At 41.8% G+C, this 9783-nt stretch overlaps 1 protein-coding gene across 7 annotated transcripts in view; it reads right to left on the reverse strand.

The window, feature by feature from the left end:
- Positions 1-9783, reverse strand: part of slc25a21 (solute carrier family 25 member 21) — a 129261-nt gene that overhangs the window by 85216 nt on the left and 34262 nt on the right. The window lies entirely within an intron of this gene.

A 9783-nucleotide genomic window follows, 5' to 3' on the forward strand; every position in this document is an offset into this window, starting at 1 on the left:
TCCCTACGCCTCAGCTGTCTGCGCCATTTCATCAAACCTCCATACATCCCTACTGCTCAAATCTAGCCTGAAAACCACAAAGAACATAACTCTTGGCTGCTGGCACTAATGTTTGGATTACTAGATTGTAATTACATGAGCTTTACACAAGAGCATAATTGGCCATGTTGCAATATTATTATTAAATGATAATCAAATTTGACAAAGGCATTTCTTTTAACTGGAACAACAACAAAAATGATTAGTCAGTGCAGCAGACAGATTTTAAGTGGAGTCCTCAATAAGGACAAATTACAGGTAAGCAAAACAGTGAAAAAACAAGCACCTCATCCCCCACACCAAACTCTTCCCTACTGTCATATACTGTGCAAATCAGAGAGATCTAACAGCTGACATTAATGGAGAAACAGTTTTGTTTATTGTCCTGCATAACAGTTCAGTTGATCTTACACCGAATTTCAACTGACGAAACAGACGGAAATGACTGTGTGTCGCAATATCTCTTCATCGGAAAAACAACTCAAGCTATTATAGTGTGGGCTGTCATATGTGGGTTATCAGCCCACGCTGTTCTCGTCTGGACATGTTGAATACACCATTAGACAACTGTACTGACAAATATTGACAATGGATTTGAAAATGAAGAGGAAATGCTATAACCAAAAGTATTTACAGGCAAGATGCATGGCAGGGACTCCCAGTGAGAGTTATGGAGTACTTCTGTGGTTGCTGTTTGTGGGAACGTTGTTGCGTGAGGCTGATCGTTAATATGTTTACAGTCACAATAACTAATTTCCGACTGCACAGGGCAAGCTACTCATCAACCTGAGTTAGCTGTAGCACACACCTACCGCTGTTGATAGGTTGTTAAAACTAGTTAGAAAGCAACCAGAGGACTAAAACTGCAAATAGTTGAAGTAAAAGACCCATTTACTATTCCAACAGCCAACATCACATGGAGCATGTAGCTCTCCAGGTTAAATCACCAGTACAAAAGATGAACAACTGCATTACAAATATCTGGTTTTCTCATAAAAATGTCAAAGGTACAAGCTTGCGTACATTAAAAATTTCCAAAAGGGAATGTTCACTAAGGCTCACAAGGTACATCTATGTTTGTGACAATTTCCAGTTTTATATATTCAACGGTATTAGATAAAAGTCTAAAATCGGTTCCAGCTAATATTTGAATATGACAGGCACTTAGAGCTCATCTGACTGCGAGTTAAGAACCTTGGTGTGTAGCAATAATAATTAAAACTAACAAGGTTCTATGTTCAGTGATAATTTATTTGGCGCTTATGCAGAGCGCAAAGAATTGCCTATTGTGGTGAACCTTTATACAGTATGATGCTGCTGCTGAGTGAGGTGAAGCAGAATAGCAAATGGGTGGTAAGTGGACTTCCCACTGTAGACACCACTATCATTTACTTCACCACCACATCACTATAACATCACCATCACTGCTGACACACCCACCAGCCTATAAATTGTAGTTTTCAGTAAATTCACCTTGTGTAAACAAAAATTACACCTCATCCCCAACGCCCAGAAGGTAGAGCTGTATCATTACTGTCACCTAGTGGACAGAGGGGAGACCGAGACTGATTGACACAAAAAGAGGTGAGACTGATTGAGAGATAGGAAGCTTATGTGGGAACAGCACAAAGGCTCTTGGCCTGAGAGACAAGGAAAGCAGCTGCAGAGGCATAGTGCATCAATGTAAAACAAAAAACCGATATGCAAAGTATCAACTAGAGTCACTTTTGAAATGTGATGATCCTACTTTATCATAAAAACTTAAAGATTCAAGCCTCTTCACAACTTAAACAACCTCATCATTTTACACAGGGACAGAGCTGACCACTCGGCCAAAACAAGCACGACTTTCTCCAGAAGCTCACCTGAGTCCATAAAAGCTGATAATAGAGCCAATAATTAGGAGGCACCAGCAATAATGGTATTTTAGTGAGGCAGTAAATTCTTTAATTTGTTGTTAACACCCTGTGTCTATATGGACAGTGAAGCTCCCCTGTTGCTCTGAAGGAGGCTGGACATTCAGGCAGAGAGCCAGTGACTCATCTGTATAAAGTGAAAAGACCACCACCTTCAGTGTTAACAAGCTGTGGTGCACCTGTATGTCATAACAGCAAGCTGCTGGGGAACGTTTAAAGCTTCAAAAGCCGTCATGTCCAAACTAACTCGTAGCTTTGCAGCTCAGCTGCTTAAGACAGTTTGAGGTTGAAAATTTAACCAGGGTAGAGATCTTCTGCGGGCTCTGGGCGACACCTGGAAGAAAACCCCTTTTGGCTGACATTTTGGTGTGCATCATGGAAGGGACACTCTCCAAACATACAGTACAGTCTTTGTGGGTAAAGAAAGGGCTTCAAGGTAGATAAATGCAAATGATGCAGGGACTGAAAAACCAGACAGCATTCCTGAAGAGTGATTCAATCTTCAGTCCACAAACTATCCATGGTAGAAATGATACAGTAGAGGAGAGAGTGAATAAGCTGACAGGGTGGTCTGTCCTTTCTGTACTGGGTTGGCTGACAGACATGAGCAGGGAAAAGGCTGCAAGGCTGCAGTAGTAGGGACAGGGAAGCACCCGCATGGTTCACTATAAACCAGTAGAGAGTTAAAGGCAGGAAGCCATTACCAAAGTGTGAATGCAGTCAGCCATCACTGCTTAAACAGACAAAATATGCTCAAGCAAAAAAAAAAAAAAAAATAGGGTGTGGGTGGAGATCACATTCAAACACAACAGAGCTCTTTTGTCCCCTTTAAATAATAGACTCTAGCACAAGTGAAGGCCTCACACAAGCCTAGCAGCTTCACACACATTGTTTGTGAGCTTGCAGAGTCTCTTTTCAAACATTGCATAACAACTCCATTTGCACCTTGATGAGAGACTGAGATTGTGTTACATATGCCGGTGGTTTGAGGCCATAATTATGTAATCAGCAGCACAACTTTGTGTTATGTGTATGATTTATCAACATTATTTGAACTGGGGTAATTCATTGTCGCAGGCAGGCGGGCTTAATGGCTCACTGTGTGATAGGGCACCTCTGACAAGTTTAGTTTTGGCAGATGGCCCTGTGCCATGTCGCTTACCCGGCTCAAGGGGAAACTATACACAGGCTCAATCACACTACAGGCCTTAGCCTCGGCCCATCAGTGGTTTCTAAGTCATACACAAACCGAATCTAGATCTACAGAAACGGGAACAAATGCAGAGTCAGAAGCATGGTCTTAATGTACTGTATGAATGAAGCACAGGAAAAAATGGGTCAAACTGGAGAAACCGAACGAAAACCAGAGTAAACATGGCATTATTCCTGAAATCCGAGACAGTTAAGTCATGATTTGCATATATGATCACACGCCAATGAGGAGAAAGGCTCTCTAGTTGTTGTCATTGAAGAGACAACCCCGGAGCTGCTCCACTGGCACTGAATGACAGATTGACGTTCAGGACTGATTCAGTGTCCGAGGTGATGCTGAAAAAGGTCAAGCAAACATTCTTTGAGTCCATAAGTCTGATTCATCGTCAGTGGAGCTGATCCACTCTTTTGTCTCAGGTTTTTCGAGATGGCATCAGATTCTAGCCTCAGTTCTCTGGTTTCTAGCTTTGTGAGAGAGACTTGTGGCAGATGGCAGCCGAAGAACCCAGAGGTTACAGAAATACAGATGTATTCGGCTGCAATTACAAAGAAGTATTTGCAGTAACCTTGAATGTAAGCCACTGGATACCTGACATGAATGAACATCTTTGTCAGGCATGTAACAGTTTAGATACTGTACACAACAAAGGAAAAACATATAGCAAGAGTGTCTGAGTTTCTTTCACATGTATGGATGTGAAATTGGTAATGAAATTCAGCAACATGCATAAGAAACAGCTCAACCATCCTGTAATTGAGGGGTCAGGATCTCCTCGTTGGCCAAACTCCAACTGAACTGTGCATGTATGTGGTGGTCTCATTTATCCCACATTTTCTCTGAAATAACTCCAAACTATCAGCAGAGAATTATGAAGGAGAACCAATTTGAAGAAAAAAGGGGAAAGTCAGATAGTAGCCAGACTAATAACATTAAAAGGTGTTTGAAGAGCTCCAAAACGTAGCATATATCATTTAAAATCTACTGATTAATAGAATAAATGGTTAAAAAGAAAATCCATCTACAACAGTTTATATAATATATCTGATGTTTTAAGCAGTTTCATTAAATTAGAAAGTAGCAGAAGCTTCCAAGAATGAAATTAAACTGCTGTTGAAATCTTGATCTATAGCTTTCAGGGATCATTTTAAATTTTGCGGCAAATGGAAATACTGTATTTTCTTTAGGATTTGGAAATATAAAGGTTCATAAAATTGACAGATGATACTTTGGCTCAGATGCTTTCAGTGTGTGGGAGCTCCTGTGCAGGAGCCAACTGAGTCTTGGGGCAGATTCGAACATGTAGGATCTGTCAGTTTGCTTATGTTTAGCCACCACTGAGGCCAGTTTGGAGACAGTAGTTGCATGGCCTGTGTACATTTGAGGCAAACGCGAGGAGCTGTGGTGTGAGAACAGCAAATGTTTTCTGGGCACCAGCGTTGCTATTACAGATGCAGGCAATGAACTCTTGACACTGGCTCAACGGGTTTATGTTCAACATGTGTGTCTCCGTTACTGTCTCTGGTTTCCAGAAGGCTGGAATACTGTGGACCTAGGTATGTGTGGGTCTGTGTGTGTGCGGAGGCCAGGGAGAGATGAGAGGAGCAGCAGGATCTGTAGCTATCTGGGAGGTTGAGCTTAATGACACACTGGGGACAGATTAGGTTCCTGTCCATCAGGGTTCCATCAGGAAGACTCTGATTTACAGCCACGCTGACCAGCCAGCCTGCCCTCCACCCAAAGCAAACACACACGGAAAACACCATCGCCTCTGTGTGGTGGCAGCTGGTGGACTTGCACACATGTTGTATTTGGCTAATGTCCGTCCATTTTTGAGTTTAACATCAGTGCAGACGCAAGCATGGAAGTACTTTGGAGCAAGAAGACAAACTCAAAATTACAACGAAGTCAGTACTGATGTCCAAGTCTTTGTGTGTGTGCATATGTGTACGTATCTGCCTAGAATGTTGTGTGTGCTACTTACTGCCCACCTTCCCAAAACAGTGAAAGAAGGGAGATGGACAGATCCATTAAACAAGATGTCACCCCCAAACACAACAATGATTAATCACACGCTGCAAATTATAAGCACCTGTATGAGTGAATGGCAAAGCAAAGCCGTCTCCCGCTGCCTGACTGCATGCTTTCACCCTCTCAGACCACCACCCCACCACCATAGCCCCTTCACTTCTCCTAACCCCCCCAGTCATACCAAGAGGAAGTCTTCCTGAAAAGAAATAACTCACCACATACACAAAAGGCCATTTTGACTTAAACTCTCCATGAAATGATAGATTTTGATATTCTATGCAAAGCAGGCCTACAGAAGCTGTGGAGAGTTACAAACAAATCAAATACGTGACATTTATATGTTGTATTTTATATCAAAAATGTACAAATTATTGAAAGCTGGTAAATATTTTGTTAAAGTCTAAAAATTGTATTTAGGAAAGGGTAAAAAAAAGCTGATAAAAAAGTGGAAATTAAAGTTAAACAGGAACAAAATTAAGTTCTTGTTTTATTCATCTTTGAAAATGCTGAATTCACCTTTAGAAAACTGTGGCCCTCTGTGTAAAATCAGCTGAATTCATTATGCTAACAAGCCAGCCCTGCTGATAGGCATGCGGGCTGATGTAAGGAAATGTGAGTTTGATTAATGTGGGCAAAAGTGAGCTGTGCAGACTGCTCCCCAGCCCCAGTTAAACGAGTCGCCTGCCATCAGGCTCAAAAGGCTGCAAGCTGCAGAACGAGCTCTGCGACCTGCACTGCTCTTCGACACGTCACAGTGAATCGGCAGCAGACCTTCCCTCTCCTGCCACACAAAACAAACGTGGCCTCTGCCTGGACTTGCTGGCACAAGGGGCTGTAAATGAAAACCATATTCCTGATAGCTTATACAATGAGGGGAGATGTACTCTGTGTTTTGTGTTCAAGTATATACATATCAAATAGACCTGGGCTGGCTTGTCTCTCTCTGTGATCCTCCAGTGCTTCTAAACTTGCCAGACCACAGCAGGCAGGCAGGACCAACCAGGCCAACAAAGCAGACTCTTTAGAAAGCCCACCTCAGAAGACAGAACATCTCACGGAGCCCACACGACCATCCAGCTGGATCCAAAAGCAGCAATCCTGTCAATCTATAGCCTTTAGGGGAGTGCAGCACACTGTCGTGCATGAAGAAGGCATAGAGGCAGAGGGGGAGAAGGGGATGTGTGAGGGGGGAGGAAGAGAAAACCAAAGCTGAGCCCCCAGGTACCTGCCCGTACAGTCGCCTCTCTCCAAATGTTTACTTTGGACCAGACTGGTGGCCAACTGGTTGCAATTGACCTTCTACCAGGACGAGTTAGAGAGTGAACATGAGACTTTTCCTTCTGGGAAAAAGATGGAGGAAAGCCACACAAGTACACAGACTCTATAGCACACATGCACAAAATGCATATCAACAGATGAAAACACACACGCGCGCACACACACACAAAAACCCACACAAATTACTTTAATAACACTAAAAGCACTGCCCACTTAAAGAAGATTGTGTGCTCAGCATAAAAAAAGAAGAAAAAAGTGATGACCAAATATTCAGAAATGAGTTGGGAAAAGGTCCAGAAGTCAAGAGCAGATATAAAAACTACACAAGTCCACCTGCCACAGGTGTTAGAGCTTGGGCGTGCTGACTCTCAGGTTGGTGGAAAAGTGGCTGGCACATAGGACTGTGCAAAGTCTGATACTGCCACCACCAAAAACATTATTCTGCAGCCCTTCTCTTGCATCCGACATGTTAACTGGCCGCTCATCCACACAACAGCAGGGAGAGCTAGGATCTGATGGAGGAGGGCTGCAGAGAGGAGGCCCGCTGGCCCCGCAGACTAAATAAAACCTCTTAATCCTCATAAACTGCTCCATATGAGTATTACATCCCTAACTCTGCACAGGACTTCCAAGGGAATGGAATTCATTTTGTGTGTAAAACATTAAGGATGCCTGCTGTTGCTGCCTGGCTTCCATAATATGTACCGTGTTGTGCTGAGGCCCACTCTGATGCGAACCCTCAATTTCCCAGCAAAAACCGATGACAGAACGCGGTTATGATGAAAAATGCCCAGGGACATGTAAATGAGGGGGCAGCCTAGATGAAATGATTGCTGTCTGTAAGAAAGCATGTGTGTCCTGACAAGCAAAGCATATTGCCTGACAAGGATGCAAACTATGTATACAAGCCCTTTAGGGATTAGGCACCTCAAGAAGAAAAAAAAACATAGCAAAGCCAACATGCCACCCAGTTGCTAAACAAGATCATACAGGCCGGCAGAGTTGATATGATTCATCAATAAAAAAATAAAAAAAATGTTAAAAATCACATTTAAAATAAACATGTCCATGTAATCATTTCACTCTTCAGCTGGTCTATTCATGCTCAACACGAAAGCCCTCTCAACGCACACCTGAGCAGTGTAAGCACGGGTCGGCCCAGGCAGGAAACAAGGGGGGAAGAGGGCAGGTTGGCATTTCACTCCAGGCCAGTCATTTGTCACAATTGTCACAAAATGCACAAACACAAATTACTGAATTATAACTGCGGATGTGTGTGTCTTGCCTTGGCTAAATCAAGACAGCGCTGGGAGTTGTCATAACAAGAGTGCCGGTGTCTGGGCCACCATGAGGGTGAAGGAGTTGGCCACAGTCTGTGTGACTGCTGTTCTAGCTAATAGGTGTTTACTGGGGTACAAACAATATGAATGCATGAGTGCCTGACATGGGAGACGGAGGACAAACAACACATGGACAAACAGCGAGGTAGAGAGAAATATAGCTGGCATCACTGATATCCTGGTGCATATTAAAGATGCTACAGTTAGCATTTTAAAACACCATTCATTACTGTCACTTTATCTGTGACACACTGGATTGGTGTAATTGCTGTAATCAAACTCTGGAGACAAGTAGCAGCCTCTGTCTCACACAAACCTCCCTGCTTTCTGTTAAAAACATTACGTTGGCTCTTTGCTGAAAGGTTTACTTAAAGAGGACAAAATTTAATGCAAAGTATAAAAAAAAATAATAAAGTTTTGAATTATTTAATCATCAAACAACAACATAATTGCCCCCCATTCTGAAAACTGAAGAACTGTTTTATCATTTTGCTTTTCATTCACAAATTTTAATTTTCATTCACAAATTTTTCAAAGTCAGGGTCTACTTAGTTTTACAAACAAAAAGATGCTGTCTTGTATAAACTGACTGAACCACATAATGGTCACACAGTTTCTAACCTAGTTTGGAATTTCAGTTCTGAAATCTCTTGTTAATTATTGATCAATGCACCAGTATCTGCATTAAATTGACATTGGCCTATAGAGCAAAGGCATATGACATTTTAATTGTCTTACACCAAAGTGATGGTGACAATTCCATCAGCTTTTCAGTTAATTTCAACTACATCAGCAGGGATCAGCAACTATTATTAAATGATTAATTGTTTTAGTAATTTCCAAGCCAAAATGCTTAAAATGTGATGGTTCCAGCTTCTCACTTGAGGTGATTTGATTTACTTTGTTGTAAATGTATCTAACTGAAACTAAACAATTTCAGGTTTTGGACTGTGGTTCAAATAAAATGGGATACATCACCTTGGGCTACGAGAAATGTTATATATAGAAAATAAGGAAAATTAAAATATATAAAATAACTTAGCTGCAGCCCTAAATTACTGTAAGAAATGAAACTATCAGGAAGACAATAAGTCTCACACAACCCTCATAGCTTTCCGTCAAGGAATCATAAAAGATTAAACAAATTGCAGGTAACTTTTCCAGCAGCTCTTCTGCAAACATTTGAAGCAGCTTTCTCGTACTATTCTGTGCTTTAAAACAGACTTAAACATTACAATTAGCGATGAGAAGTAACCCGGTGACATGACAGTTAAAATGCAGTGTTTAGGTTATCACTGTTGCCACGGTTCTGCCAATAATCTACAGCCAAGAATTTAAAGATTTACTGAACAACTATATTAGCTCTTCACAAGACAAATTGCTTTAGCCATCTGTATCTATCATGCTCTAACTAAATCCCCAGTGTTACTGAAAGAGGCATTGGTATGCGTCTGAGTCGCTGTGCTGTGCTGAGTGTGTGTGTGCCACACAGGTATGGTGGGCCAGACACAGGAAACGTATTAACATGGACCGTTTTCTCTCCTAACCACAGTGTCCCACAGGGACACGGGTAAAAAGTACAAGCCAAACACACACACACACAGATGCTAACATATAAATTCAGATATACTAGACAGTTATACAAACAAAAAAATACCTGTGTGTGTGTATATATATATATAAAAATAAAATGGAGACATACCTGCACCCGTTCATTCAGACACAAACACACAAATTCAACCAGACACAGACAAATTCAGACTTAAAACATTTAAACATGCAAACATCTACAGATCAATGCATGTATATACTGCACACACTCTCACTGAGATAAACACAATTTCACACAAACACTGCTCACAGACAGTCCACAGAGACATTACCACCTAAATAAAACACCCGCAGGCGCCCGTATTCCGTTAGAGGCCGGCGCCCTGCTCCTCAATTTCATGGCCCATGTATGAGGGCA

Source organism: Monopterus albus, unplaced genomic scaffold (assembly GCF_001952655.1).
Source record: "Monopterus albus unplaced genomic scaffold, M_albus_1.0 scaffold90.1, whole genome shotgun sequence".
Lineage (NCBI taxonomy): Eukaryota > Metazoa > Chordata > Actinopteri > Synbranchiformes > Synbranchidae > Monopterus > Monopterus albus.